Here is a 27306-nt window from a genome sequence, read left to right as displayed (position 1 = left end):
TTTGTTGCCACCCTAAGGTCATGCACTACTTATAAAGCACATTTAGAAATGTTCTAATTTAAAAACATAAAATACTGTGATACTGTGATAAAAAAACTATATATATATATATATTTAAAAAAAATTCAATACCGTGATATGATGTTTTGGCCATATCGCCCAGCCAGACTTGAAGGGCCCTCGTGTTGAGGATCAGCGTGGCGGGTATGTTGTTACCTACTCTTACCACCTGGGGGCGGCCCATCAGGAAGTCCAGGATCCAATTGCAGGGGGAGGTGTTTAGTCCCAGGGTTCTCAGCTGAGTGATGAGCTTTGAGAGCGGTATGGTGTTGAACGTTGAGCTGTAGTCAATGAACAGCATTCTCACGTAGGTGTTCCTTTTGTTCAGGTGGGAAAGGGTAGTGTGGAGTGCAATAGAGATTGCATCATCTGGATCTGTTGGGGCGGTATGCAAATCGGTGTGGGTCTAAGGTTAGTGGGATTATGGTGTTGATGTGAGCCATGACCAGCCTTTCAAAGCACTTCCGTCATGGCTGCAGACGTGAGTGCTACAGGTCGGTAGTCATTTAGGCTGGTTACCTTAGTGTTCTTGGGCACTGGGACGATGGTGGTCTGCTTGACACATGTTGGTATTACAGACTCAGACAGGGACATGTTGAGATGTCAGTGAAGACACTTGCCAGTTGGTTAGGTCCAGGTCCAACATTGTAGTTACTCCACAATATGAACCTAATTGACAGAGTGAAAAGAAGGAATCCTGTCCTGGACCTGTTCTGTCACCACACTAAAGAGGCTTATTAGGGTCACCTCTTGCTCTCTCTCTCCGACTCCTCCTCTCGTTCTCTCTCCTGCTCCTCTCTCTCTCTCTCTCTCTCTCTCTCTCTCGCTCCTTCTCTTTCTCTCTCCCGCTCCTCCTCTCTCGCGCTCATTCTCTCTCTCAGCTGTCGCCTTTCTTTTCTGTTGGGTCCTGAAGCATGGCCTCAATTTTAGAGGGGACTGTCGCTACAAAGCAGTGTTTTGAGTTTTGAACTGATTTGGAGTGGGGCTTGAACCAGAGGGTGAAGTATGACTGTATTTCTATAATTCCCTGGAAAATAATGGCAAAAAAACAAACTGAACAGGAAGGAAGTTTATGCCAAACACTTAAAGGCTTTAATCCCTCCCTCTTTGAGCCCTAGGTATCTTTGAGCTGAGTGCCAGCCAGTCAGTCTCTCGTATAGGACTAGCACAGCACAACATGGCTAGCAAGCTCTGACTGAGACAACAGGAAGAGAAGGAAAACACTAAGGCTGGATACTACTGTACTTCTCTCATCACAAGGAAGATGTCAGAATGAGCAGGTAAAGAGTAGACTGTTATGTACCTACTTTTCTTCAGTCGTGTCTTTTCAAGTTGATAGTAGTTGATAGTTTCTTCATTCCTAGTTTGAGCCACATTGGTGTGAATCTTCTGTTAAACAGGATTTAATTTTTTTATTTTTTTAAGCTCCGTTATAATTCCATGGTGTTTGGGATAGACTGAGGTCGTAGCTTGGAATCCTATTAATTGTAGGCTAGGGTATGTTTCATATCCGTTACACTGACACCGGCCGTCGGAGCATGCCTTTTATTGTTATGGTAATGTGGTCAAGCAAAAACAGTGTCAGATTATCGTGGTTGTCATGGGGAAATAATGTAGTAAAGAAATCTATATATGAAGAAAGTGTGTTGTTGTTGTGTGAATGATTGGCTGATGTTCTTGCATTAGCCTAGTTTATTGCGACTAGAGACGAAGTGCTGTCGTCTCCTTTAACAGGGATTTTTCTGCCGTTGTAATCCTTGGGTTGGCCGCCTAAGCATTTTCTCGGATCGTCCAAGTGTAAAAATACCAACCAAAAAACCCCCCAACTAAACCAGATATAAACTATGTAGAAAAGATAATGGATCTAATATATATTTTTAAATTTAGGGTATCTTTGAGAACTAACAGTCACCAAAGTAAATAAAAACTAGACAGGGAGAATTGACATAACCCCAAAATAATGAATTTAGCAGTACTAATTTTGTCATTTTTTGAGCAAAATAAAATAGAATTAGCCTTGGCAAAATGCATAGAATCACAGGAAATGAACTGTCACATTTCCTCTCAGCTGCATGGTAAAATGTGTGTAATTGCAGGAAATATGCTTGCTTTTAAAAAAAAAATGTTTTTAATGGAGGCCTCAAACCATCACATTTTATTTATTAAGCCGTTTTTACATCAGCAGATGTCACAAAGTACTTATACAGAAACCCAGCCTATAACACCAGAAACGCAAGCAATGCAGATGTCGAAGCACAGTGGCTAGTGAAAAAAAAAAAAAAAACTTCCTTGAATGCCTGGAACCTAGAAAGAAACCTAGAGAGGAACCAGGTTCTGTGTGCCAGGTGGAGATCATAAGAGTACGTGGCCGCTAAGGCCAGATCGTCTTTCAAGATGTTCAAAGAAGACCAGCAGGGTGAAGTAATAATCACAGTGGTTGTAGAGGGTGCAAGAGGGCAGAGTTAATGTCAGATGGCTTTTCATAGCCGAACATTCAGAGGTCGAGACAGCAGGTGCCGCGGGGGGGGGGTGGGTCGTAAAAGCAGGTCTGGGACAAGGTGGTTAGGATTCCATAGCTGCAGCCTAACAACAGAAACTGGATCAGCAGCACGACCAGGTGGACTGGGGATGGGGACAGCCAAGTCAGTGGACAGGAATGAAGATCACGCCAGTGACTCAATCCACTTAGGTTGAGAAAGCCTGGTACGACGTGATTCAGGGGACGGCATTGGAGAGCGTGAGCATTCTAGTGACTCCGCCCCCGTAATATGGTCAGAGATAAAGAATCCCAGTGGACATAAGGGAACCGGCCAGGCAGAGACGGCAAGGGTGGTTGGTCACTCCATTGCCTTGTCGTTCACTTTCGGTCCCCTGGGCAGGACCACGCTCAATCATAGGACCTACTGAAGAGATGAGTCTAAAGTAAAGACTTGAAACCGAGTCTGCGTCTCTCATATGGATAGGCAGACCATTCCATAAAAATGTATTTCTATAGTAGAAAGCCCTGCCTCCAGCTGTTTGCTCAGAAATTCTAGGAACAGTAAGGAGGCCTGCGTCTTGTGACCGTAGCGTACGTGTAGGTATGTACGGCAGAACCAAATCATCTGGTTGGAGCAAGTCCATGTAATGATTTGTAGGGTAGCAGTAACACCTTGAAATCAGCACTGGCCTTAATTAACAGGAAGCCACTGTAGAGAGGCTAGCACTGGAGTAATATGATCAAAATGTTTTGGTTCTAGTCAGGATTCTAGCAGCCTTGTTTAGCACTAACTGAAGACTATTTAGTGCTTTATCCGGGTAGCCTGAGAGTAAAGCATTACAGTAGTCTAATCTAGAAGTGACAAACGCATGGATTCGTTTTTCTGCCAGAAAATGTTTTACCAAAAAGTGTCTGATTTTTGCAATGTTACAAATCTGGAAAAATGCTGCTCTTTAAATATTGTTGATATGTTTGTCAGCAGAGAGACGCAGAGATCCTTCAGTTTTATTTGAGCCGACTGTACAACTATCCTTGTCAAACAGCAGATATTTTTGTGTCTTGAGACCTAGAATTAGCATCTCTGTTTTGTCCAAGTTTAAACTTAAAAACATTTGCAACCATCCACTTCCTTACGTCTGAAACACAGGCTTCCAGGGAAGGCAATTTAGGTGCTTCACTATGTTTCATTGAAATGTACAGCTGTGTTTCGTCCGCATGGCAGTGAAAGTTGACATTTGTATTTCCCAATGACCACTAAGAGGTAGCATATATAGTGAAAATAATAGTGGTCCTAGAACGGAACCTTGAGGAACACCGAAACTTACCATTGATTTGTCAGAGGACAAACCATCCACAGAGATGAACTGACATCTTTCTGAACGATATGATCTCGACCAGGCAAGAACATGTTCATGTCGACCAATTAGGGTTTCCAATCTCTCCAAAAGAATGTGGTGATCGATGGTGCAGAAAGCGGCACTAAGGTCTAGGAGCAGGAGGACAAACACAAAGCCTTGGTCTGAGGTCATTAAAAGGTAATTTACCACCTTTACGAGTGCGATCTCAGCGCTATGATGACTGGAGCGTTTAGTAGACATGATCTGTCTTCAGAAAGGCAGTGAGTTGCCTAGCAACAACTTTTTCTTACATTTTTGAGAGGAATGACAAATTCGATAAAGGCCATTTAATTTTATTTTTTTTTTCCACTAAATATTATTTCAGGAGAGGCTTTGTTGCTGCCACTTTTAGTACGTTTGGTACATATCTGGTAGATAGGGAGGCATTTATTATGCTCTGCATATGAGGGCCAAGCACAGGAAGTAGCTCTTTCAGTAGTTTAGTTGGAATAGGGTCCAGTAGAGAGCTGGAAGGTTTAGAGGCCATTACTATTTGTGAATGTTTCAAAAGATGCATGATTTAAAAAAAAAAACTTGAGTGTCTCCATTGATCCTAGGTCCTCTAAAATGTAATGTAAATGTAATCTCTGTCACGCCCCCTGCTACGCCCACCACCTAAGCCCATAAAAGAAAATGCCTGTGTAAGTGCAGTCTTTTAAAAAAAATGTTCAGTGAGAACAGTTCATAAGGAAGGGCATTGGGGATCAACAGCTGTCTAGTTCTGCCTTGTGCCTCCTCTACCCACCCCGGGGTTATTTTCACTGGTAAGTTGCATCACCGTTGTCGACACGTTTGACAATACTACCATCTACTATTCATGTCATGGAGTATTCTGTTAATTAAAATCAACCACATTTTGACTACAGACCGTGTTCACACCCCTTGACTTTTCCCACGTGTTTGTTGTTACAGCCTGAATTTAAAATGGACTACATTGAGATTTGTTTTGTCACTGACCAACTATACACATTACCCCATAATGTCAGTGGAATTATGTTTTCTGTACGTTTTCTTTTTTTTTTACAACTTAATTAAAAATGAAAAGCTGAAATGTCTTTAGTCAATAACTATTCAACCCCTTTGTTAATGCAAGCCTAAATCATTTAAAGAGTAAAAATGTGCTTAAGTTACATACTCGCTCTGTATTCAATAACAGTGTTTAACATGATTTTTGAATGACTACCTCATCTCTGTACCCAACACGTACAATTATCTCTAAGGTCCCTCAGTCGAGCAGTGAATTTCAAACACAGATTCAACCACAAAGACCAGGAAGCTTTTCCAATGCCTCGCAAAGAAGGGCCCCTATTGAAGAAAAAAAAAGCAACAATTGAATATCCCTTTGAGCAGGGAGACGTTATTATTTGCACGATTGCCGTGCGTGCGTGCGGTTGCCGTGCGTGCGGTTGCCGTGCGGGCGGTTGCCGTGCGTGCGGGCGGTTGCCGTGCGGGCGGTTGCCGTTGTGTGCGTGCGGGCGGTTGCCTAGTGTGTGCGTGCGCGCGGTTGCCTAGTGTGTGCGTGCGCGCGGTTGCCTAGTGTGTGCGTGCGCGCGGTTGCCTAGTGTGTGCGTGCGCGCGGTTGCCTAGTGTGTGCGTGCGCGCGGTTGCCTAGTGTGTGCGTGCGCGCGGTTGCCTAGTGTGTGTGTGTTCGGTTGCCTAGTGTGTGTGTGTTTGTAGTTGCCTGGTGTGTTTGTAGTTGCCTGGTGTGTGTGTGTGTGTGTGTGTGTGTGTGTGTGTGTGTATATATGTGTGTGTGTGTGTGTGTGTGTAGTTGCCTAATTGTGTGTGTGTGTGTGTAGTTGCCTAATTGTGTTTGTGTAGTTGCCTAATTGTGTGTGTGTTTGTGTAGTTGCCTAATTGTGTGTGTGTTTGTAGTTGCCTAGGGTCTGTTTTGTAGTTGCTTGTGTGTTTTTGTTTCTGTGAAATCTTGACATTTGAACTTATTTCTCTTTTGTAGTCTTTGATTTAGAGAAGCTACGTTCACTCTGTCTGTGTCTGAGGTTGTGTGTCTTCATAAGTCTCTTGTGTATATAACACAGGTATTGTGATATTTGATTAGAATAGCTCTTCCAAAAGCAACAGCTACTCTTCCTGGGCTCCACATGAATCATGACATTACACAGAACATTTTAATAGACAAGAATAGCTCAAGGACAGAGCTACATAATTATTTTTTTTTTAAAGGCACACGTAGCCTACATATCAATACACACAAACTTATCTAGGTCAAATAGGGGAGAGGCGTTGTGTGCGGTGAAGTGTTGCTTCATCTGTTTTGGGTTTTTTTAAAAACCAGGTTTGCTGTTCACTTGAACAATAGGAGATGGAACGGAGTTCCATCCAATAATGTCTCTATATAATATTTGTACTCTTTCTTGATTTTTATACTGTATTTGGGGACTCTGTTGCTCATAGAGGCTATATAGAATACTAATGTACTTGAAAGGGTAAGTATTTGTTTGGTTTTTTAAACTGTATAGTATAGTTATGGGCTTGTATTCATTGTCTGAGTAGGAGTTCTGATCTAGGATCAGTATAGTTATGGGCTTGTATTCATTGTCTGAGTAGGAGTTCTGATCTAGGATCAGTATAGTTATCGGTTTGTGTAGGGTATAGGGTGCACTACTTTAGACCAGGGCCCATAGGGTATAGGGTGCACTACTTTAGACCAGGCCCCATAGGGTGTAGGGTGCACTACTTTAGACCAGGGCCCATAGGGTATAGGGTGCACTACTTTAGACCAGGGCCCATAGGGTATAGGGTGCACTACTTTAGACCGGGCCCCATAGGGTATAGGGTGCACTACTTTAGACCGGGCCCCATAGGGTGTAGGGTGCACTACTTTAGATCAGGGCCCATAGGGTATAGGGTGCACTACTTTAGACCAGGCCCCATAGGGTATAGGGTGCACTACTTTAGACCGGGCCCCATAGGGTATAGGGTGCACTACTTTAGACCAGGGCCCATAGGGTATAGGGTGCACTACTTTAGACCAGGCCCCATAGGGTGTAGGGTGCACTACTTTAGACCAGGGCCCATAGGGTATAGGGTGCACTACTTTAGACCAGGGCCCATAGGGTATAGGGTGCACTACTTTAGACCGGGCCCCATAGGGTATAGGGTGCACTACTTTAGACCGGGCCCCATAGGGTGTAGGGTGCACTACTTTAGATCAGGGCCCATAGGGTATAGGGTGCACTACTTTAGACCAGGCCCCATAGGGTATAGGGTGCACTACTTTAGACCGGGCCCCATAGGGTATAGGGTGCACTACTTTAGACCGGGCCCCATAGGGTATAGGGTGCACTACTTTAGACCGGGCCCCATAGTGTATAGGGTGCACTACTTTAGACCAGGGCCCATAGGGTATAGGGTGCACTACTTTAGACCGGGCCCCATAGTGTATAGGGTGCACTACTTTAGACCAGGGCCCATAGGGTATAGGGTGCACTACTTTAGACCAGGGCCCATAGGGTATAGGGTGCACTACTTTAGACCAGGCCCCATAGGGTGCACTACTTTAGACCAGGCCCCGTAGGGTGCACTACTTTAGACCAGGGCCCATAGGGAATTGGGTGCCATTTGGGGAATCAAGCAAATTTAAAAGTCATTTTCAATGTCTCACAGTGTAGCTGTAGGCTAGATCTGTGTTGATGATATACTTCTTGTTATAATTACGTTGGTAGACCTTGTTACTATGAAGCCTAAACAGCCTGGAAAAGTAGGTTTTAAACTCTTTAAACCAGGGTCGCCCAGCTGGTGGCCACTTCAATCAGTGTAGTTGAAGGGGAGGACACGGGTTAAAGAAGGATTTTTAAGCCATGAGACAGTTGAGACATGGATTGTGTATGTGTGCCATTCAGAGGGTGAATGGGCAAGACGAAAGATTTAAGTGCCTTTGAACAGGGTATGGTAGTAGGTGCCAGGCGCACTGGTTTGAACAGGATATGGTAGTAGGTGCCAGGCGCACCGGTTTGAACGTGTCAAGAACTGTAACGCTGCTGGGGTTTTCACGCTCGACAGTTTCCCGTGTGTATCAAGAATGGTCCACCACCCAAAGGACATCCAGCCAACTTGACACAACTGTGGGAAGCGTTGGCATCAACATGGGCCAGCATCCCTGTGGAACACCTTCAACACCTTGTAGTCCATGCCGCAACAAATTGAGGCTGTTCTGAGGACAAAAGAGAGGGGGGGCACTCAATATTAGGATGGTGTTCCTAATGTTTTGTACACTCATTGTATGTATGTATGTATGTATGTCTTTGGAAAGTATTCACACTCCTTGTCTTATTCCACGTTTTGTTAGTCTGACTTAAAAAAGGATTCAATAGAATTGTTTTCTTTCACCCATCTACACACACAATACCCGACCCATAATGCCAAAACTAAAAACATGTTTCTAGAGAGTTTTGCAAATGTATTGAAAATGAAATAGAGAAATATCTCTGCTATAATACATAACAGCTACTCCGAGCTTCACACATTCAAATAAGATCTACATTCATTTCCTCCCATGCCTGTTACGCTCTGCATGCTGTAGCTTGAATCGAGGGTTTAGGTTAGCCAAAATCTCTCATAGGGGAAATGTTGGATTTCCCCGATGGCCAGTAGGAGATATCCGCCCCGATGGCCAGTAGGAGATATCCGCCCCGATGGCCAGTAGGAGATATCCGCCCCGATGGCCAGTAGGAGATATCCGCCCCGATGGCCAGTAGGAGATATCCGCCCCGATGGCCAGTAGGGGATAATCCCTTTTATTCCATTTCTATGGTGGAAAGGCTGTGTACTGTTACGTGGTAGAATCAATCATTGATATATCGTCGTCTATATACTATACCCTATGTGATGTCTATCTATGCTAGAATACTGAGGCAACTGGAGCAGGGTTGCAAAATTTACAGGAAATCCTAAGAAATTTGTGGAATGGTACAACCCTTATCTTGCAGACTTGGTTTTCCTGGAAGTCCTTGGCTGGTCTGAGGCTCACTGTGGCCTTTTGCATGGCGTGCCAGCGTCTCTAACGGACTACTGATAGAAATAGCTGATAATCTTGACCTGGATGTTACTGTAGTCCATAGAGTTGGATAGAGGGCACACTCTGACCAAAGCCTGTTTTTTGTTTTGCCACTGAGTACTTTAACCGTTTTTGAAGTAGTTATTTCGATGGGACTATTTATGAATTCCAATACACTCATAGAAGAAGAACTAAAGAAAAAAATGTCTGATTTGTTGTGGGGTAATACTCACGTATTACCCATAATGCAATTAACAGTAAACAAAGTCTATCAAAAATATTTATCTGACTCCATAAAGCTCCGCCTTATCTCAGTTCACTGGTCACGATAACAACACCCACCCGTAGCACACGCTCCAGCAGGTGTATCTCACTGATCATCCCTAAAGCCAACACCTCATTTGGCCGCCCTTCCTTCGGGTTCTCTGCTGCCAGTGACTGGAACGAACTGCACAAATCGCTGAAGTTGGAGACTTTTTTTTATCTCCCTCGCCAACTTTAAACATCAACTATCTGAGCAACTAACCGATCGCTGCACCTGTACATAGTCCATCTGTAAATAGCCCACCCAATCTACCTACCTCATCCCCATACTGTTTTTATTTACTTTTCTGCTTTTTTGCACACCAGTATCTCTACATGCACATGTTCATCTGATCATTTATCACTCCAGTGTTAATTTGCTGAATTGTAACTATTCACTCCTATGGCCTATGTATTGCCTTACCTCCTCATGCCTTTTGCACACACTGTATATAGACATTATTTTTTTTCTACTGTGTCATCGACTTGTTTATTGTGTTATTGGCTCGTTTCTTGTTTATTCCATGTGTAACTCTGTGTTGTTGTTTGTGTCACACTGCTTTGTTTTATCTTGGTCCAGTTGTAAATGAGAACTACTTCTCAACTGACCTACCTGGTTAAATAAAGGTGAAATAAACAAATAAAGCAACGCAAGAGACTATAGTTACAGGAATTGGCTCTCAATAAAGATTTGAACATTTGAATTCTAAAGGCATTTATATTTCATGTCATTGTAAAATGAATGGATTCACATACGGCATAAATATTAAGTTACAAGACAATACTGACATTAACAAAACATTAAAGGTCCTCACCAGAGAGAAATATCACCCCTATTTCAACGTAATTGTTGTTGTTGTTATTATTTTTAATTTAAACTTTATTTAACTAGGCAAGTCAGTTAAGAACCAATTCTTAGTAACAATTAACGGCCTACCCCGGCCAAACCCTGACGACGCTTTTGCCAATTGTGCACTGCCCTAAGGGACTCCCAATCACGGCTGTGGTACAGCCTGGATTCGAACCATGGACTGTAGTTTCTGTAGCTGCGCCACTCAGGAGCGTCAATTCCTGTTCTATAAGGGAAATTGTTGTTTAGTTTCCACCTCCGAAGAATGACGCAGGCTGCCAGAGGCTGAAGAAGAAGCGCGACACCCCAATCACTTTTTTTTTTTTCTGGGTCAATGACAGTCCATTAACAAAGTAGACCAGATCCAGCTGCTAATGCATTGGAGTGTATGGGAAACACACCCCCTTAAGTAGACCGGGAACGGATTTTCTTTTCAATGGTGAACGTCATGAGTACACCATCTTCATTTATACACCATCTTTGCTGTAGCCAAAGATGATCTATTATATTGCTCAGCTATGACTCGTGAACTTTGTAGGTGTTTCTGATTAATAAACAATGCCACTCTGTTGGATGGTACCATTTTAAATGAAACCCAGCCCGTGAAACCCAGCCCGTGAAACCCAGCCCGTGAAACCCAGCCCTGAAACCCAGCCCTGAAACCCAGCCCGTAGTCTAAAAATATCAGTGGCAGGTAATTTAATAGGAAATGACACGTCATTGAATTTGCACAAAGTGGGTGCTTTGGGTTTGTCACGTCAAGACCAGATATATCATACTTTAACTAAAACAATGACTTATTGACTTAAATCGTTGTGCAATGATGGGTCAGCATTCTCCTGGTGTGGGTGTTTTTTAAGTGAAGTATCTAGGCATGATCAGTTAGGGAGGGGGGGGGGGGAGGGGGAGGGGGGGGGGGGAGAGACATGGTCCATAGCTCTTGGGGGAGATGGGGAGAATGACAGTCTCTCACCACAACATCTGACTTGTTGGATTCAAAATATGAGTTGTTAACTCAACCGCTATGCTATTGGTCAATATCCAATCAGCTATCAGACCTACAGGATGCTATCACAACAGAACCTCTGCTACACAGAAGTGTGACAATTCCTGAGAAGACAATAGGAGTCACTTAGGGGGGCTGCGTTGCTCTAGAAAATGGACTATTTTAATGTTGGAGGTCAATTGCGCTGCCCAATGCTGTCAGAAGATGCTATTGCAAGGTTAGGAGGTGTGGTATCATTTCATCTCTATGTTGCAGTCTAATGACATGGAGGCGCCCTCTTTCATCCGTCCTGACCCGTGATGATGTAAGTGCTTAGATGGAGCTTAGCAGCCACACGAGGATCCAACCACATCGGGACGGAAAATCTTAAGAGGCACACATTAATGCTTTTGTTTGTGTGAACGAAACGAAGCCTTTGCTCTTCTCCCTTTCATGTTGTTGTTGTTGTTGTTGTTGATGAGGCCTAGTGGTCTGTAATAATCCATTCCAAAACCCCACTTGACTTGACTTGGCAAACATGTCTGTTTATACCATGATGCTATGGATGACTAGATTTCAGATAGACCTAGTGGGGGGCCTGACCCTACCGCTAGGCCTGACCCTACCGCTGGGCCTGACCCTACCGCCGGGCCTGACCCTACCGCCGGGCCTGACCCTACTGCCAGGCCTGACCTAGTGGTCTGAGGTCAGTGTTTCTCATTCAGTGTTAGTATATACCTGTTGTAAAGAGCTCTATGGAACACACAGTGGTAGATAGGGCATGGACGCTGTCATGAAATCTGATCGAACCAAGTGGATATTCGTAAAAAAACTCATGTTTTATGCGTTCTAACAGGCCCACGATGTAGTTATTACTAAAATCAGATTCCGCTGCGTAACATTTTTAGAAGTTGTCCTTTTTTTTTGGATGGGTTTAGGAAAGAAGGGGAAAAAAAATGCTAACTCTCGTTCGTGTTAAACTGGTAGCGTAGTGAGCCCTTATAGAAATCGGTGGCGCCAGTTGAACGCGTGCGTGGCATATTGAACAACAACAACAACAACTGGTTTTGAGCAAATATATTGACAAAGTGATTCCATCCAGAGTCAGATGTGGCCACAGCCACACACATATGTCTATTTTAGTCTTTAAACACCCCTGAGAACACTGTTTACTGACCAACACCCCTGAGACGTGTGTGTGTGTGTACTGTGTTAACCCCTGAGACGTGTGCGTGTACTATGTTGACCCCTGAAGTGTGTGTGTACTGTGTTGACCCCTGAGACGTGTGTGTACACTGTGTTGACCCCTGAAGTGTGTGTGTGTGTGTGTACTGTGTTGACAACACTCATGAGACTAGCGTCGTTTACTCTGTGGACTGTGGGAGAGACTCATATTTTTATTTATTTAACTAGGCAAGTCAGTTAAGAACTAATTCTTATTTTACAACGACGACCTAAGCCGGCCAAACCATCCCTTTTAACTGGACGATGCTGAGACGATTGTGGGCCGCCCTATGGGACACCCGATCACGGCCGGTTGTGATACAGCCCCGATTCAAACCAGGGACTGTAGTGACGCCTCTGTGGTCCCTGTCTGATCACGTTCATGGATCTGTTTCAATGACTCTTTCCTCAATTCCTCGGGTCTTCTCTTCTCGCCACCGCCTTCTTTAAAAAGTATTGGGGGAGAGGAATTTCTCCTTCTTTTTGAAGAGGAGGAGGAGGAGGAGGTGATGATGAGAAGAGCAGATGTGAGGAATCAAGGAAAGATTTGTTGAGAGAAGTCCCAATCAGCCCATGGTACTGTCGTGGACAGACTGGGTGATGTCTTTTCCATGAATCCCCAGTAGTTTAGCTTTTTCACTGACCCAGCTGCTTCCGACCCGTGCCTAATGCAGGAACACATTGTCCACATTCCTCTGTCAACCACTCATGCAGACAAGATATCACACACACACCAATGCAAATAGGGTTAGGCTACACGCAGCTGTTATCAATCTCGGTCATCTTTTAGTTACACAACAAGCCTTCATTGTAATTGTGTTTTCCATTAAAAACTAATATCATTGCTCAAGCTCTTAAATGTAATGATCTGTACAGGCTGTATTAAATGTAAGGATCTGTATTAAATGTAATGATTTGTACACTACAGGCTGTATTAAATGTAAGGATCTGTACACTACAGGCTATATTTAAATGTAATGATCTGTACACTACAGGCTGTATTTAAATGTAATGATCTGTACACTACAGGCTGTATTAAATGTAATGATCTGTACACTACAGGCTGTATTAAATGTAATGATCTGTACACTACAGGCTGTATTTAAATGTAATGATCTGTACACTACAGGCTGTATTTAAATGTAAGGATCTGTACACTACAGGCTGTATTAAATGTAAGGATCTGTACACTACAGGCTGTATTAAATGTAATGATCTGTACACTACAGGCTGTATTAAATGTAATGATCTGTACACTACAGGCTGTATTAAATGTAATGATCTGTACACTACAGGCTGTATTTAAATGTAATGATCTGTACACTACAGGCTGTATTAAATGTTAAGATCTGTATTAAATGTAATGATCTGTACACTACAGGCTGTATTTAAATGTAATGATCTGTACACTACAGGCTGTATTTAAATGTAAGGATCTGTACACTACAGGCTGTATTAAATGTAAGGATCTGTACACTACAGGCTGTATTAAATGTAATGATCTGTACACTACAGGCTGTATTAAATGTAATGATCTGTACACTACAGGCTGTATTAAATGTAATGATCTGTACACTACAGGCTGTATTTAAATGTAAGGATCTGTACACTACAGGCTGTATTAAATGTAAGGATCTGTATTAAATGTAATGATTTGTACACTACAGGCTGTATTAAATGTAATGATCTGTACACTACAGGCTGTATTAAATGTAATGATCTGTACACTACAGGCTGTATTAAATGTAATGATCTGTACACTACAGGCTGTATTTAAATGTAATGATCTGTACACTACAGGCTGTATTAAATGTAATGATCTGTACACTACAGGCTGTATTAAATGTAATGATATGTACACTACAGGCTGTATTAAATGTAATGATCTGTACACTACAGGCTGTATTAAATGTAATGATCTGTATTTAAATGTAATGACCTGTATTTAAATGTAATGATCTGTACACTACAGGCTGTATTTAAATGTAATGATCTGTACACTACAGGCTGTATTAAATGTAATGATCTGTACACTACAGGCTGTATTAAATGTAATGATCAGTACACTACAGGCTGTATTAAATGTAATGATCTGTACACTACAGGCTGTATTTAAATGTAATGATCTGTACACTACAGGCTGTATTTAAATATAATGATCTGTACACTACAGGCTGTATTAAATGTAATGATCTGTACACTACAGGCTGTATTTAAATGTAATGATCTGTACACTACAGGCTGTATTAAATGTAAGGATCTGTATTAAATGTAATGATTTGTACACTACAGGCTGTATTAAATGTAATGATCTGTACACTACAGGCTGTATTTAAATGTAATGATCTGTACAGGCTGTATTTAAATGTAATGATCTGTACAGGCTGTATTAAATGTAATGATCTGTACACTACAGGCTGTATTAAATGTAATGATCTGTACACTACAGGCTGTATTAAATGTAATGATCTGTACACTACAGGCTGTATTTAAATGTAATGATCTGTACACTACAGGCTGTATTTAAATGTAATGATCTGTACACTACAGGCTGTATTTAAATGTAAGGATCTGTACACTACAGGCTGTATTAAATGTAATGATCTGTACACTACAGGCTGTATTAAATGTAAGGATCTGTATTAAATGTAATGATTTGTACACTACAGGCTGTATTAAATGTAATGATCTGTACACTACAGGCTGTATTACATGTAAGGATCTGTACACTACAGGCTGTATTAAATGTAATGATCTGTACACTACAGGCTGTATTAAATGTAATGATCTGTACACTACAGGCTGTATTTAAATGTAATGATCTGTACACTACAGGCTGTATTAAATGTAATGATCTGTACACTACAGGCTGTATTTAAATGTAATGATCTGTACACTACAGGCTGTATTAAATGTAATGATCTGTACACTACAGGCTGTATTAAATGTAATGATCTGTACACTACAGGCTGTATTTAAATGTAATGATCTGTACAGGCTGTATTTAAATGTAATGATCTGTACAGGCTGTATTAAATGTAATGATCTGTACACTACAGGCTGTATTAAATGTAATGATCTGTACACTACAGGCTGTATTAAATGTAATGATCTGTACACTACAGGCTGTATTTAAATGTAATGATCTGTACACTACAGGCTGTATTTAAATGTAATGATCTGTACACTACAGGCTGTATTTAAATGTAAGGATCTGTACACTACAGGCTGTATTAAATGTAATGATCTGTACACTACAGGCTGTATTAAATGTAATGATCTGTACACTACAGGCTGCATTTAAATGTAATGATCTGTACACTACAGGCTGTATTAAATGTAATGATCTGTACACTACAGGCTGTATTAAATGTAATGATCTGTACACTACAGGCTGTATTAAATGTAATGATCTGTACACTACAGGCTGTATTTAAATGTAATGATCTGTACACTACAGGCTGTATTTAAATGTAATGATCTGTACACTACAGGCTGTATTAAATGTAATGATCTGTACACTACAGGCTGTATTAAATGTAATGATCTGTACACTACAGGCTGTATTAAATGTAATGATCTGTACACTACAGGCTGTATTAAATGTAATGATCTGTACACTACAGGCTGTATTAAATGTAATGATCTGTACATTACAGGCTGTATTAAATGTTAAGATCTGTACACTACAGGCTGTATTTAAATGTAATGATCTGTACACTACAGGCTGTATTTAAATGTAATGATCTGTACACTACAGGCTGTATTAAATGTAATGATCTGTACACTACAGGCTGTATTAAATGTAATGATCTGTACACTACAGGCTGTATTAAATGTAATGATCTGTACACTACAGGCTGTATTTAAATGTAATGATCTGTACACTACAGGCTGTATTTAAATGTAATGATCTGTACACTACAGGCTGCATTTAAATGTAATGATCTGTACACTACAGGCTGTATTAAATGTAATGATCTGTACACTACAGGCTGTATTAAATGTAATGATCTGTACACTACAGGCTGTATTAAATGTAATGATCTGTACACTACAGGCTGTATTTAAATGTAATGATCTGTACACTACAGGCTGTATTTAAATGTAATGATCTGTACACTACAGGCTGTATTAAATGTAATGATCTGTACACTACAGGCTGTATTAAATGTAATGATCTGTACACTACAGGCTGTATTAAATGTAATGATCTGTACACTACAGGCTGTATTAAATGTAATGATCTGTACACTACAGGCTGTATTAAATGTAATGATCTGTACATTACAGGCTGTATTAAATGTTAAGATCTGTACACTACAGGCTGTATTTAAATGTAATGATCTGTACACTACAGGCTGTATTTAAATGTAATGATCTGTACACTACAGGCTGTATTAAATGTAATGATCTGTACACTACAGGCTGTATTAAATGTAATGATCTGTACACTACAGGCTGTATTAAATGTAATGATCTGTACACTACAGGCTGTATTTAAATGTAATGATCTGTACACTACAGGCTGTATTTAAATGTAATGATCTGTACACTACAGGCTGTATTTAAATGTAATGATCTGTACACTACAGGCTGTATTTAAATGTAATGATCTGTACACTACAGGCTGTATTTAAATGTAATGATCTGTACACTACAGGCTGTATTAAATGTAATGATCTGTACACTACAGGCTGTATTAAATGTAATGATCTGTACACTACAGGCTGTATTAAATGTAATGATATGTACACTACAGGCTGTATTTAAATGTAATGATCTGTCCATTACGGGCTGTATTTAAATGTAATGATCTGTACACTACAGGCTGTATTAAATGTTAAGATCTGTATTAAATGTAATGATCTGTACACTACAGGCTGTATTAAATGTAATGATCTGTACACTACAGGCTGTATTAAATGTAATGATCTGTACACTACAGGCTGTATTAAATGTAATGATCTGTACACTACAGGCTGTATTAAATGTAATGATCTGTACACTACAGGCTGTATTTAAATGTAATGATCTGTACACTACAGGCTGTATTTAAATGTAATGATCTGTACACTACAGGCTGTATTTAAATGCTCCATTCCGTTGTGTGCGAAAGGAATATCCATTTATTTGATATCTCCGACACGACGATTGGTTGCTGACAATACCACAGTCCACAGCCAGGTTTTAGAACGGGCGCCGCTGTTAGCGCTTTCATTCTCCTAATGTTGATGCCTCTGACAGTTCTCTATGAAATGACCTGCTGTAAACAAGCGAATCGGAGCAGAGAATTTAACATCTGACAGTTCTCTATGAAATGACCTGCTGTAAACAAGCAAAACAGAGCAGAGAATTTATCATCTCTGACAGTTCTCTATGAAATGACCTGCTGTAAACAAGCAAAACAGAGCAGAGAATTTAACATTCGACAGTTCTCTATGAAATGACCTGCTGTAAACAAGCGAATCGGAGCAGAGAATTTATCATCTCTGACAGTTCTCTATGAAATGACTTGCTGTAAACAAGGAAATCGGAGCAGAGAATTTAAGACCTTTTATATTGATTGGTGTTCAGGACAATGTGTATCCACATCTTTTTGGTGTCAATTAATTGCATATCTGCTTTCACTGGACATATTTATGTTTTAAAATCAGAAATAACAGCCCAAGGCGGAATGGTTATCACTTATCAACGGCTATGGAACGTTCACTGTCGTCATGGTAATGAACTCGTGTGGATTTGACCTTGTGTTTTAGGGTATTGTCCTGCTGAAAGGTGAATTAATCTCCCCGTGTCTGGTGGAAAGCAGACTGAGCTAGATTTTCCTCTAGGATTTTGTCTGCGCTTAATTCATGAGGCAAATGGTGGTCACCAGATAGGCTGGTTTTCTGACCCTACCTTTAAAAAAAAAAAGCTAGCTGTGACCAATAGATGCATATCTGTATTCCCAGTCATGTGAAATCCATAGATTAGGGCCTAATGAATTTATTTAAATTGACTGAGTTCTTGGTTCAGTGTACGTTAGTATTGTGGAGTAACTACACTGTTGTTGATCCATCTTAAGTTTCCTTCCTCCCCAGGAACTGAGTTTGGAAGGACTTCTGTATGTTTGTAGTGAATGGGTGTATTCATAAACTATCCAAAGTGTAATTAATAACTTCACCATACTCAGAGGGGGGTACTAGCTGAAGGTCACCGGAAATGTATTCAACGTTGATATTGCTTGTGTCCGTAATGTTACCTAATCTCTTTTACTGTTCACCAGAGCTGCGTGGACGTAGGACTCAATTCGAAACGCTAGCTAGCCTGTTCACCAGAGCTGCGTGGACGTCGGACTCAATTCAAAACGCTAGCTAATTAAAACGTTAGCTAGCCTGTTCACCAGAGCTGCGTGGACGTAGGACTCAATTCAAAACGCTAGCTAGCCTGTTCACCAGAGCTGCGTGGACGTAGGACTCAATTCAAAACGCTAGCTAATCAAACGCTAGCTAGCCTGTTCACCAGAGCTGCGTGGACGTAGGACTCAATTCAAAACGCTAGCTAGCCTGTTCACCAGAGCTGCGTGGACGTAGGACTCAATTCAAAACGCTAGCTAGCCTGTTCACCAGAGCTGCGTGGACGTAGGACTGGTACGGTAAAAAAAAAAAAAGGGGCTTGGACGTAGGACTGGTACGGTATAAAAAAAAAAGGGGCCATTTCCATTCAAAGGTATATTATGTCTCAACTGCATGGCAATACAGTGTACAGTGGGTACACTGTCCTCTTATTCTTCTCCCATCCTTCTCTCCTCCATGTTCTTCTGCTCGACTGTCTGTCTGATGACTCATCTCTGCTCTCTCTGAGAGCCCTGTGGTAATCCTGCTACAGCAGTCCTCCCCATTCCCTTCTCCTAATATAAACAGTATTTATCTGCCTCTCTATTCCTCTTCTCCTAACATAAACAGACTCAATTCCTTCTCTCTCGCTTGCTCTCTTTTATTCCTCCTCCCTTCTTCTCCTCCTTCTCATAACATAGTCTGTCTCACTCATTCCCCTCTGCTCTCTCTATTCCCCCCTGATCCTGTCCTCATAGTGTAGTGCCCTTTCTCTGGTTTCTTTGATTTCCTCCTCAGAGCAGTGTGTTAGGATTGCCAGTACCATGCTCAGTAAACAGTATTGACCATAGCTCTAACTAATGAGCTTCCTCTATAAACCTTTAAGTGGCCAGTCTCTGGATACGTGCCAAATAGCACCCTATTCCCTATTATAGTGCACTCATTTCGACAAGGACCTATAGGGAATAGGGTGCCATTTTGGACACATGCTCTGTCGGTGTCTACCCCTGTGACCCTGGCGACAACCTTTACAGTCTACAGGTGAAGAAGACATCTCTGGTGGAAAAACAATACTGACCAGAGGAGAAGAAGACATCTCTGGTGGAAAAACAATACTGACCAGAGGAGAAGAAGACATATCTGGTGGAAAACAATACTGACCAGAGGAGAAGAAGACATCTCTGGTAGAAAAACAATACTGACCAGAGGAGAAGAAGACATCTCTGGTAGAAAAACAATACTGACCAGAGGAGAAGAAGACATCTCTGATGGAAAAACAATACTGACCAGAGGAGAAGAAGACATCTCTGGTGGAAACACAATACTGACCAGAGGAGAAGAAGACATCTCTGGTGGAAACACAATACTGACCAGAGGAGAAGAAGACATCTCTGGTGGAAACACAATACTGACCAGAGGAGAAGAAGACATCTCTGGTGGAAACACAATACTGACCAGAGGAGAAGAAGACATCTCTGGTGGAAACACAATACTGACCAGAGGAGAGAACATTAAAAGAGAATATGTCAGTTCAATCCAATAGCCTGAACTTTATTCATCCCAGAGGGGAAACTCTTGGAAGACAAGTGTTTAAACAATATTATACGTGTTATTGAAGTCCACTTCTTTATTGAGTTGCTGTCTGAGCATTTCTATTTTTACAAGAGGAGATCTCCTGGCTGGGCTGTATGTGTGGAGTGGTCATAGACTGTATGCATCCCAAATATAGGGAATAGGGTGCTATAAGACCCATGGGGATCAAGTCAAACGTAGTGCTCTATGTACTAGGGAATAGAGTGCCATTTGGAACATAGACAAAGCCTTTCCTTCAATCTAGAGAGCTCTATCACTACACTCTGAAAGCCTCTGTCGCTAGGCTACACTCTGAAAGCCTCCGTCGCTAGGCTACACTCTGGAAGCCTCCGTCGCTAGGCTACACTCTGGAAGCCTCCGTCGCTAGGCTACACTCTGGAAGCCCCCGTCGCTAGGCTACACTCTGAAAGCCCCCGTCGCTAGGCTACACTCTGAAAGCCTCCGTCGCCTAGGCTACACTCAGAAAGCCCCCGTCGCTAGGCTACACTCTGAAAGCCCCCGTCGCTAGGCTACACTCTGAAAGCCTCCGTCGCTAGGCTACACTCAGAAAGCCCCCGTCGCTAGGCTACACTCAGAAAGCCCCCGTCGCTAGGCTACACTCTGAAAGCCCCCGTCGCTAGGCTACACTCTGAAAGCCCCCGTCGCTAGGCTACACTCTGAAAGCCCCCGTCGCTAGGCTACACTCTGAAAGCCTCCGTCGCTAGGCTACACTCTGAAAGCCTCCGTCGCTAATGAGCAGAGAAACAAGTGGTTTCCTAACAAGACATTTGGAGGGAGTTCATCCTGTCACTGTTTTTTCAGGATCTTAGTTAGGGGTGTATATGTTTAAACGTTTTAACGAAGTTGGGATCCTTCACCCAAACCCCCCCCCCCCCCCCCCCCATAATTCTAATCGCAGTGCATGTATCGCAAAACATTATTTTCTGTAGCCTAACTAGACTAGTGTATTCGAAAATTATTCAGACCCTATGACTTTTTTCACATTTTGTTATGTTACAGCCTTGTGCTAAAATTGATTAAATGTTTGTTTTTTCATCAATCTACACACACTACCCCATAACGACAAAGCGATAACAGGTTTTTAGACATTTTTGCAGATGTATTAAAAATAAAAAGTGCCATCCATCATTCTTAAAAGGAAACAAACAAGACTCATCCTTGAGATGAGTCCACCGGTGGTAAATTAAATTGATTGGACATGATTTGGAAAGGAACACACCTGTCTATATAAGGTCCCACACCTGTCTATATAAGGTCCCACACCTGTCTATATAAGGTCCCACACCTGTCTATATAAGGTCACACACCTGTCTATATAAGGTCACACAGCTGACAGTGCATGTCAGAGCAAAACCAAGCCATGAGGTCGAAGGAGTTTTCCGTAGAGCTCAGAGACAGGATTGTGTCGAGGCACAGATCTGGGGAAGGGTAACAAAATATTTCTGCAGAATTGAAGGTCCCCAAGAACACAGTGGCCTCCATCATTCTTAAATGGAAGAATTTTGGAAACACCAAGACTCTTCCTCAAGCTGACTGCCCAGCCAAACTGCACAATCGGGGGAGAAAGACCTTGGTCAGGGAGGTGACCAAGAACTTGATGGTCACTCTGACAGAGCTCCAGAGTTCCTCTGTGGAGATGGGAAAAACCTTCCAGAAGGACAACCATCTCTGCAGCAGTCTACCAATCAGGCCTTTGTGGTAGAGTGGCCAGACCTAAGCCACTCCTCAGTAAAAAATTATCTGGTCTGATGAAACCAAGATTAAACTCTTTGGCCTGAATGCCAAGCGTCATGTCTGGAAGAAACCTGGCACCATCCCTACGGTGAAGCATGGTGGTGGCAGCATAATGCTGTGGGATGTTTTTTAGCCGCAAGGACCGGGAGACTAGTCAGGATCGAGGGAAAGATAAATGGAGCAAAGTACAGAAAGATCCTTGATGAAAACCTGCTCCAGAGCAACTCTAAACACACAGCCAAAATAACACAGGAGTGGCTTCGGGACAAGTCTCTAAACGTCCTTGAGTGGCCCAGCCAGAGCTCGGACTTGAACCCGATCGAACATCTCTGGAGAGACCTGAAAATAGCTGTTCTGCGACGCTCTCCATCCAACCTGACAGAGCTTGAGAGGATCTGCAGAGAAGAATGGGAGAAACTCCCCAAATACAGGTGTGCCAAGCTTGTAGCATCATACCCAAGAAGACGTGAGGCTGTAATTGCTGCCTAAGGTGCTTCATACATATGTAAATGTAATATTTGAGTTTTATGTTTAATACATTGGCTAAAATAATGTTTTTGCTTTTTCATTATGTGGGTAGTGTGTTTTAGATTGATTTAATCCATTTTAGAATAAGGCTGGAATGTAACACAATGTGGAAATGTCAAGGGGTCTGAATACTTTCCAAATGCACTATATATGACTATAAAGGCCTGGAGAAAGTTCTGTAATTTAAATAAACCAGAGAAGAAGAGGCTACTGTGGTGAATTTGCGAGGCATGCCAGTCAAGACATTGCGAGATGCAGATTACTTAGACAAATGTGCATAGTTCTGCCTGCCCCTCCTCTCTCTCGTGCTGGCCTGCCTGCCCCTCCTCTCTCCTCTCTCTCGTGCTGGCCTGCCTGCCCCTCCTCTCTCTCGCGCTGGCCTGTCTGCCCCTCCTCTCTCTCGCGCTGGCCTGCCCCTCCCCTCTCTCGTGCTGGCCTGCCTGCCCCTCCTCTCTCTCGTGCTGGCCTGCCTGCCCCTCCCCTCTCTCGTGCTGGCCTGCCTGCCCCTCCTCTCTCTCGTGCTGGCCTGCCTGCCCCTCCTCTCTCTCGTGCTGGCCTGCCTGCCCCTCCTCTCTCTCGCGCTGGCCTGCCTGCCCCTCCTCTCTCTCGCGCTGGCCTGCCTGCCCCTCCTCTCTCTCGTGCTGGCCTGCCTGCCCCTCCTCTCTTTCCCTCCCTCCCGCTGGCCTGCCTGCCCCTCTTTCCCTCCCTCCCGCTGGCCTGCCTGCCCCTCCTCTCTCTCGTGCTGGCCTGCCTGCCCCTCCTCTCTCTCGTGCTGGCCTGCCTGCCCCTCCTCTCTTTCCCTCCCTCCCGCTGGCCTGCCTGCCCCTCTCTTTCCCTCCCTCCCGCTGGCCTGCCTGCCCCTCCTCTCTCTCGCGCTGGCCTGCCTGCCCCTCCTCTCTCTCGCGCTGGCCTGCCTGCCCCTCCTCTCTCTCGTGCTGGCCTGCCTGCCCCTCCTCTCTTTCCCTCCCTCCCGCTGGCCTGCCTGCCCCTCTCTTTCCCTCCCTCCCGCTGGCCTGCCTGCCCCTCCTCTCTCTCGCGCTGGCCTGCCTGCCCCTCCTCTCTCTCGCGCTGGCCTGCCTGCCCCTCCTCTCTCTCGTGCTGGCCTGCCTGCCCCTCCTCTCTTTCCCTCCCTCCCGCTGGCCTGCCTGCCCCTCTCTTTCCCTCCCTCGCGCTGGCCTGCCTGCCCCTCCTCTCTCTCGTGCTGGCCTTGGTATGGTATGGTATGTGGCCCTTTGAAGGTGCCTTGGTTACTGGATGTTTGTCTGTCTGTTAGGCTAGGCCACGCCAAGGCATTCTCTGGAGATATGAACAACATTTTACTTGTTTTACTTGTCTTGTCTGTAAAGTAGTCCTGCTTCCGAAGCAGCAATATCTTCCATCATTCGGCCACCAGAGTTCTCGAGTGGCTGTGTGCAGGCTGCCTGCTGCCAGACATTTATAAAGAAAGAAAGCACATCTAGCTACCGTACCAAAAAAACGGTATAAATAACACCGCAGCACATCAATCAGCAATTGTTGTCAGGGAAACAACAGAACATTCAATACTGGAGTAGAATTATATTTTCTATAAAGGTAGAAACAAATTTTTGATGCTGTAGTTTTAATTGTTTGAAAAGTGATCAATAGCTGCTATTGACATGTTACTGCAGCTGCGTTCTGTGACTGTGAAGGTTTGTGGTAGATATGACTTCATTGTCCGGTCCTAGCTGTCCTACATTATTCTACGTTGGGAATCGGACGAGGAATTTTTATTATAAAAAATAAAAAAATCTCGTAATTTAACTGAAAATCGATTTTTAAAAACATTTAAATAAATGACAGTTTAAACTTTTAAGCAAAAATTTGTCCATTTGTCACATCCCTAATCTTAGACATTTGTTTTTTAAATTTTCTCTAGTGGTCATGGTCACTGGCTGTTATCTCTGTCACAGTGGCTCTGTTGACAAGTTTGTGAAGTGTGTGAGTGCGGCGGGCATTTTGAGAGTGTGTTTTTCGTGCGCGACCTAGGGATCGGCACTGTTCATCGAATATCTCAATGGATGTTAGTATTTCGATTACTTGAGTCTGTTCATTTTCTTTTTTTCTTTTTGAGAAAATGTAATGATCAACAAACTTTTAAGAATGTAGTTTTTTATTACTGTGATTTGAGCATTCAGCTCTCCCGTCTGCCCTGACATCGGTATCCCCCCCCCCCACACTTCAAATAGCAATGGCAGGTGCTGACCTAACAGAGCTTCCGCAATACCGGACACCGATAAATGCACTTACCAGGAAACCTTTATTGTAACAGAATCAGTTCTATCATGGCGAAAATCAGACTACTGTCTTTTGCTGCTAGCCCAACTACCAGAGAAAAGCCTGCTGTTTACCTCCTGCCATGTGCATTTGCGTCATTCTGATTGGTCGAGAGTCGATAACAATTATTTTTTATTTTGGCCAACCCGGATATTCGAAAAGAATGTCATGATGTTATTTGAATAGTGAAATAGAATTTCAAATGCTCATCCTTAGTGCGTGTTCAACTTACTAATAGTTGTTCCCTCTGCCTCTCAGACATAACTGTTTCTGTCCTTTTCTACCTGGTGTTATGGTCCGAGTCCAGCTGAGTTGGAATGTGAGAGACTTTCTCACAGCTCTCTACTTTTAGGTCACAACCCTTGACAGTGGGAGTCTGGGGGGGACCAGTAGGGTGTCTTGTGTCTAGGAGGGAGAAAGGGAAGGTAATCAGACTTGGGGGGAGGGGCTATAGGGTGTCTCATGAGTCAAGGGGTGAGACGGGGGGGTGGCCTGAAGGGTGTCTCTTGTGTCAAGGGGGGGCTGTAGGGTGTCTCTTGTGTCAAGGGGGGGGGGGGGGGGCTGTAGGGTGTCTCTTGTGTCAGGGGGGGTGGCCTGTAGGGTGTCTCTTGTGTCAAGGGGTGAGGAGGGGGACAGGGGGTTGTTATGTGGTGTTGTTAGTGTAATCAGGGTGTCTCATTTAAAGACAACAACTCAAGTCTCTCTCTCTACAGCCGATTCCTGTCAAAACATTTAGAATATTTTAAAGCAAAAAATATATAATTAAACACATGTAAATCGAGTTGATACGGATTTACATTTTCACCTTTTTGATAAGCTCTATTTCCTGTTGATATTAACACTGAGTGCTCTTGGCAACTAATTAGTACTCTTTGGTTGCACCCTATAATGGTTCCCTATTCCCTTTTTACAGTGCACTACTTTTGACCAGGGCTCTGTACCGGGAATAGGGCTCTGGTCCAAAGTCCCTTTTATAAGGGAAGAGGGTGCTGTTTGGGATACATCTTTGGCAGTGTGTAGGGAAGAGAGTGATTACGGTGGGAAGACTGGCACTGGGGCCAAGCTGCTCGTGTTGAGTCGACAATCTGTTGTCTCACATGGAAACCTGGTGCAAAGACGTCAGCAACACATAGACCTCCACTGCTGGCTGGACGGCATCACCATGATATCTCTGGAATCTAGATTTGCTGATATAATTTTATGGGTGAATTTTTATGATGTCACTGTCAGCTGAAGAAGATGCAGCGCCATAGCAACTGTCTTACCAGCTCCTGACCAATCCTGCTATTAGAAAAAAAAATATATATATATTTTATTTCCAGTGACCGAAAAACATCTTCTGGACATTTTAGAACAGCGATCAATAACCTCGATTTGGATCAACATTCCTATTTCAATGAAATTCAGTATGAAATTCACAGAACCGCTTGTTGCAATTTCAATGAGGCTCTCTTGTTCAGATATCGGTAAGTGAACTGGAGGTGTCCGTTTCGGGAAAGTACCTGTGTAATTGCGCACCCAAGCTCACTCGTGCTTCGCTATATCACATTTGACATTGTCCGTAAGCTTCAGTTTATTTGCACACAAAAAAATCGTATAATGATGGAAAGACCTGTGTGTTGTCCTTGTTAATGCAGACAGAAAAAGAGCTCCAACTTCTTAATCAAAGCCTCAATTTTGTCCTGCACATTGAATATAGTTGAGAAGAGTCCCTCTAATCCTAGATCCGGATCATTCAGGAAAGAAAAACCATCACCCAGATAGGCCAGTCGTGTGAGGAACTCACCAAAATGTATAGCCCCATTTAGAAAATATAAATGTACTGTTTGAAAATGTGAATACAAAAAACATGTGAATCACATTTACTTGGCATACCCCCGACGGTGTTGCTCGTCCCCGAGTTTACTTGGCATACCCCCGACGGTGTTGCTCGTCCCCGAGTTTACTTGGCATACCCCCGACGGTGTTGCTCGTCCCCGAGTTTACTTGGCATACCCCCGACGGTGTTGCTCGTCCCCGAGTTTACTTGGCATACCCCCGACGGTGTTGCTCGTCCCCGAGTTTACTTGGCATACCCCCGACGGTGTTGCTCGTCCCCGAGTTTACTTGGCATACCCCCGACGGTGTTGCTCGTCCCCGAGTTTACTTGGCATACCCCCGACGGTGTTGCTCGTCCCCGAGTTTACTTGGCATACCCCCGACGGTGTTGCTCGTCCCCGAGTTTGGGAATATCTGAACTGGAACTACAGTTTATCGGCAGGCCCCTACTATATGAACTACAGTTTATCGGCAGGCCCCTACTATATGAACTACAGTTTATCGGCAGGCCCCTACTATATGAACTACAGTTTATCGGCAGGCCCCTACTATATGAACTACAGTTGAAGTCGGAAGTTTACATACACCTTAGCCAAATACATTTAAACTCAGTTTTTCACAATTCCTGACATTTAATCCTAGTAAAAATTCCCTGTTTTAGGTCAGTTAGGATTAACACTTTATTTTAAGAATGTGAAATGTCATA

The 27306-nt window shown here is 43.1% G+C and overlaps 1 protein-coding gene across 3 annotated transcripts in view; it reads left to right on the top strand.

Moving 5' to 3' along the window:
• The window catches only part of LOC110529054 (uncharacterized), an 80838-nt gene that overhangs the window by 7058 nt on the left and 46474 nt on the right, over positions 1-27306 (top strand). Inside the window, exon 1 of one of the 3 annotated variants that reach the window (XM_036984257.2) lies at positions 893-1340. The exons of the other annotated variants lie outside the window; for them this stretch is intronic. The gene's annotated coding sequence lies outside the window, so the exon portion shown is untranslated. Of the gene's footprint in view, positions 1-892; positions 1341-27306 lie in introns of those variants that run through there. 3 annotated transcript variants of the gene reach the window in all.

Source organism: Oncorhynchus mykiss, chromosome 7 (assembly GCF_057628025.1).
Source record: "Oncorhynchus mykiss isolate SJ-2025 chromosome 7, ASM5762802v1, whole genome shotgun sequence".
Lineage (NCBI taxonomy): Eukaryota > Metazoa > Chordata > Actinopteri > Salmoniformes > Salmonidae > Oncorhynchus > Oncorhynchus mykiss.
The sequence above is the reverse complement of the archived record's forward strand: the minus strand, read 5'-3'. Positions and strand labels throughout refer to the sequence as shown.